Genomic DNA, 5,942 nt, shown 5'->3' with positions numbered 1-5,942 from the left:
TCATGGAACATTTAATTCAACTAAAACATTTCACAATGAAACTTGATGTTGGTTTATTCTCCACTTTTAATACATTTATCAGTGTGTAGCATAAGAAATAATTACATTTCTGTTGTTAGTTGCTGGGTTGTTATTTTAAAACATGAGAGCATCTTTAATCAGATCAGTAATATTTGAAATCATGGGAAAGAGTGTTAGAATTGAAAAATTAATACTAAAAGGTTAGAAAAATCCCATGGTTGCAATGGATCAACTCTAGTCACTGTTTTTCAACTATGAAATTAGTTGAACCAGTATTTTCTGACAGATTACTTTTGTCCATGCAAATGTTGCTGTGAGTTAAAATATTGCAATAAAATCATGTAAATTGCTTAGAACTGTTTGGGTAAAGCAGGGTATAATTTATATAAAAATATGATACAATAGTGTTTCTTTTTAAAATCATGTGAATTCATTAATATATTTGTGTTTGCGCATGTACCCTCATATATACACCATATATTTAACTTTCTTTTTTGCTTTACTTTGCTCTTTGAAATTCGATTCACACCCCTTGTTAACCTTTGAGTGTTTTTGGTTTTGATCAATAAAAATATAGAAAAGTAAATGAAATGAAATTGTCTTTCGGCTGGTCCCGTGAACTATTTTTGTAAAGTGGTCTCTGGAATGTCATTTAAAAGTTGGGCACTGCTTGCATAAAGGAGATATGTTTAAACACTTAAAAATCTTGTTTTTCAGACCAGCCTCTCTGAAACCCAACATGTAGAAAGCAAGTAATATTTACACAATTTCAAGCAATAATGATTTTTTTTATTAAAGAGTTTTACAAAAACAAGATTTTACAATACATCCCCAAATCCCACCCACCCCAAACCACCCCCCTTCCCCCCCACTTCCCAGAGCTAAATACAGGGTTATAGTTATAATAATCATATTCTAACTAAAGATTATCCATAATATAAAATTAACCAAATTCATAATGTGCTTTAACTCCCCTTTAACATAGATACATACAAAGTACTAACACTAAAATTAATAACAATATCCCTCTAAAATCTACTCATAAGCTAAATGGAACTTTTTAGTCCCATATTTATTCTGAATATAATCTATCCATCTCCTCCAAACTGAAATATATCTTTCTTGTGAATGATCCTTCAAATAAGCAGAAATCTTAGACATTTCTGCAAGATTCGAAACTTTAAACACCCATTCTTCTATAGTAGGCAAACTATCCTTCTTCCAGTATTGTCCCACCAGTAACCATGCTGCTATTATCAAATTCAACATCAAATTGGTTTCTTTAACATCACAATCTACAACAATACCCAATAAAAACAATTGCGGAGAGAACTTTATTTTTCTCTTAAAAATCTTTTGAATGTTCCACCAAATTTTAACCCAAAAAGCTTTTATATTTCTGCAAATCCACCACATATGAAAATAGGTGGCTTCTAAACTACCACATCTCCAGCATTTAGACTGTAAGTTAGGATACATGTTAGACAACTTTTTGGGATCCAGATGCCATCAATAAAACATTTTATAAAAATTTTCTCTTAAATTTTGAGCCTGAGTAAATTTAACATTTCTAACCGAAATTACCTCCCAAGTATCCAGCGGAATTGGTTCCTGAATATTTTGTGCCCACTTTATCATACAATCTTTAACTAATTCCGTTTCCGAGTCCAATTCAATTAAAACATTATATATCCTCTTTATATGTGTACAATTTAAATCTCTAATTTGTTTTACTAAATTTTCATCTGTAATTGTGATGCCAACCTTCTGATCCAACTTCCACCTAGCTTTCAATTGAGTATATTGAAACCAAGAGTAACTTATGTTTTCTTGTCTTAACTCCTCTAATGATTTAAGTTGCCAATCATTCCCTTCCAATCTAAGTAATTCCTTATAGGAAAACATATCCAAACTCACTCCCATAGATACACCTTCTATCGCGTGTCCAGGAATTCCCCAAATCGGTATTTTATAATTTAACTTATAATAATACTTTTTCCAGACACGCAACAAGGCACTTCTAAGAATATGAGATTTAAAAGCCCTATCCACCTTCTTATCATAAAGCAAATATGTATGCCATCCATATACCAAATCCCAACCCTCAAGAAGTATTCTCTTATTAGTTAAATTAAGCCAATCGCTAACCCATGTCAAGGCCACCGCATTATAATACAGTTTCAAATTTGGCGCCTTGAGTCCCCCTCTTTCCCTAGCATCAAACCAAAGGAGTATATTTGAATGTAGGAATGGTTAGTAATATGTTACAAGAGTTGGATTGAAATAAAAATGACAAATTTTAGTATTTAAGAAAACAATTTATGAAAAGGTCATTGGACGCCAAACTGAATCTGGAAGCTTACATAGTGAAAAGGGTAAGAGACAGAAAAATCAGCAAAGTATGAATATGAGAAGGTAAATTTACGAGGTCTTATCTTGCGGCGTTGAGGAGGGCAAGGTCTAATTACTTTGCTACACTTATCGTGTCCGCAGATAATCGCCTGACCGCCCTGTTTAGGGTGACCCACTCCCTCCTTAATCAAGAGGTGAGGGAGGATCCCTTACAGGGTCATGCTGAGGAATTTAGCCAACATCTGCTGGACAAAATTGCTCGGATCCGGACCGGTTTGGATTTCGACTGGGCAGAATCTGATGATGAGAACATGGACAGTCTTGTTGATGTTATCTGGGAAGAGTTCGATCCTGTGACTCTGGACGAGGTAGACAAGATCATGAGGAAGCTGAGCTCCACTACGTCCTTATTGGACCCGTGTCCCTTCTGGCTGGTTTATGCGGCTCGGGATGGGACACGAGGCTGGATCCATGCAGTGATAACTGCTTCATTGAAAGAGGGCAGTTTTCCCACAGCCTTGAAAGAAGCGGTGGTGAGACCCCTCCTCAAAAAGCCTGTCCTGGACCCAGCTGTTTTAAACAACTTTCGCCCGGTCTCCAACCTTCGCTTTCTTGCGAAGGTTGTTGAGAGCATAGTGGCGCATCAACTTCCTCTGTTCCTGGAAGATGCTGATTATCTAGACCCGTACCAATCGGGTTTCAGGCCCGGACACAGCACGGAGATGGCATTGGTCACTCTGATGAATGATCTCTGGCAAGCTCGGGACAGGGGTTGTTCCTCTGTCCTAGTCCTATTAGACCTCTCAGCGGCTTTTGATACCATCGACCATGGTATCTTACTGCGGCGTCTCAGGAGGTTGGGAGTGGGAAGCACTGTTCTTCAGTGGTTCTCCTCCTACCTTCTGGAACGTTCACAGTCGGTGTTGGCGGGTGGGCAGAGATCGACCCCGAGACCTCTCATTTATGGAGTTCCTCAGGGGTCAGTCCTCTCACCTCTCCTGTTTAACATCTATATGAAGCCGCTAGGTGAGATCATCTGTGGTTTTGGAGTGGGATATCATCAGTATGCTGATGATACCCAGCTTTTCATCTCGACCCCAAACCACCCCAGTGATGCCCTCGACGTGATGTCCCGTTGCCTGGAAGCGGTCCGGGTCTGGATGGGGAGGAACAGGCTTCAACTCAACCCGGACAAGACTGAATGGCTGTACATACCAGCATCTCAGGAAATTCAGATTATTCCATCTCTTACTATTAGGGGTGAGTTATTACCCCCCGTAGATAAGGCTCGCAATTTGGGTGTCCTCTTAGATTCACAGCGCTCCTTAGAAGATCATATAGGAGCTGTGACTAGAGGGGCCTTCGCCCAGGTTCGTCTGGTGCGCCAGTTGCGACCCTATCTGGACCTGGATGCCTTGCGTACAGTCACTCATGCACTTGTGACCTCTTGTTTAGACTACTGCAATGCTCTCTACATGGGGCTGCCCTTGAGAACCACTCAGAAGCTTCAGCTGGTACAGAGTGCAGCTGCGCGAGTTCTTTTGGGGGTCTCCCGATACTCCCATGTTACACCTCTGTTCCGTGAGCTGCATTGGCTTCCAGTTGCCTTCCGGGTGAAATTCAAGGTGCTGGTGATGACATACAAAGCCCTACATGGCATGGGTCCGGATTACCTACGGGAGCACCTACTGCCGGCGTCAACTTCCCTCCGTCCTGTACGCTCCCACAGAGAGGGCCTCCTCAGGGTACCACCGGTCAGAGAATGTTGGCTGGTGACCCCCAGGGGGAGAGCATTCTCGGTGGGTGCACCAATCCTTTGGAACCGCTTACCGGCTGAACACCGGATGGCCCCCGACCTTCGCTCCTTCCGGCGTGATCTAAAAACTTATCTATTCGAACAAGCTGGCCTGGCCTGATGGGTTTGAGGTTTTAACATTATTTTAACTAACTTACTACATTGGGCACAATCATTTAACTTTAAATCTTATATCCTGTATTCTTATTTTTATTGCCCTGTACACCGCCCTGAGTCCTTCGGGAGAAGGGCGGTATATAAATCAAATAAATAAATAAATAAATAAATAAATAAATAAATAAATAAATAAATAAATAAATTTATGTAGCATATGCCAAACTAAATTGACATAAACGATGGAATGTTTTGCATAACAATGGAGCTGGAATTTAGTTGCTGAACAATGAAAATAAAGCATGTGATTTTGCTTTGATTGTTTAATATATTAATGGATAAATCTACAGTATAAGCTATGCTGGTACTGTAGAACTCTGTTGGTTGGGAATCTGAATTGATGAGTAATTTTCTGTGCAACTGATGCCATGTTTCTGACTTGAGAACTTGCATGATTTTCAAACAGTGTTAGATAGATCATATGAAGTAATGAGGACCACAGTTCTGAAAATTAATGTATCAAAGACCAAGACTGTTGTGCTTGATAAGGCAAATGGAGTAAACAATTGTAGACAATACATAAATGACAAAAAAAACCTTTTGCACTTTGGCAGAATGGATGAATTTTAAGAAGTCTTAATGCTGGCAGAAAGATAATAGGTAGTTGTGTTCTGTTGTTGAAAGAAGCAAAACAATGGCTGCTTTTAAGAGCATGCTTCTGCCTACTTTGTTATACGGAAATGAGAATCTGTTATGAGAAATATAAAAGTTGAATGCAGTGGAAAAAACTATAGGGTAAAACAAGAGTGTCAAGAATGAATGTAGGTTGAATACAAAAGTGAATAACCAGTATGAAAGAAGTACACCAAGGTTGTTCGTTCACTGAAAGAGGATGAATAATAATCAGATTGCAAAAGACATTTATGAAGGAAGAATGAATGGATGTAAAGAAAGGGGAAGATTAAAAAAACCTCATGATTGGAGAAAGCTGATGTAATCCTGAAAGAGAGAAAGGAGAGAAGTTTAGAAAAACAAAAAACAGTGCATGAAGCAGTATATGGCCATAATGGAAGCAAGGCTGTTTTGCAAGAACAGAAAGTCATAAACAGTTTTGGATTGATTGACTGATCCACTGATTATACTATATATCAATATTTCACTTATCTCCCAAGTCAGTAGCACTTCACTTTAATCAACACTAGAAACATAAATCAGCCAGAGCACAAAATTAGTTATTAAAGTGGTGCCATCAGTTCTTTTCCAGCCAAAACAACAACTACTGAATCCAAATAAGAAACAGTAGCCCAGACATACAGTATTCTAAAATCTAGGATTTTAAAAAAATTAAAATGTCATAATGCAATAATGTCTGTTTAAACAAAATAGTCAGCAAGGCAGTGTTTCATACCTTTTCCTTGATCTCATGCCTGATTAGGACCTTGACATCCCTTCTCAACATACTCACACAAATTGGTTTGAACAAGATGGCTGCTAAGAAATCATGGAACCACAAGGCCTTCACAGAGTAAAATCAACACATTGAATTAGGCTTTAAAACTTACTGGTAATCAATATGGCATTATATTGCAATAGGAACTCACTTCTTCTAGCAACCAGGCCACTGCATTTTATATTACCTGCATTTCAAGTTACTTTCAAA

The sequence above is a fragment of the Vipera ursinii genome, assembly GCF_947247035.1.
Source record: "Vipera ursinii genome assembly, chromosome: 3".
NCBI classification, from domain to species: domain Eukaryota; kingdom Metazoa; phylum Chordata; class Lepidosauria; order Squamata; family Viperidae; genus Vipera; species Vipera ursinii.
The sequence above is the reverse complement of the archived record's forward strand: the minus strand, read 5'-3'. Positions refer to the sequence as shown.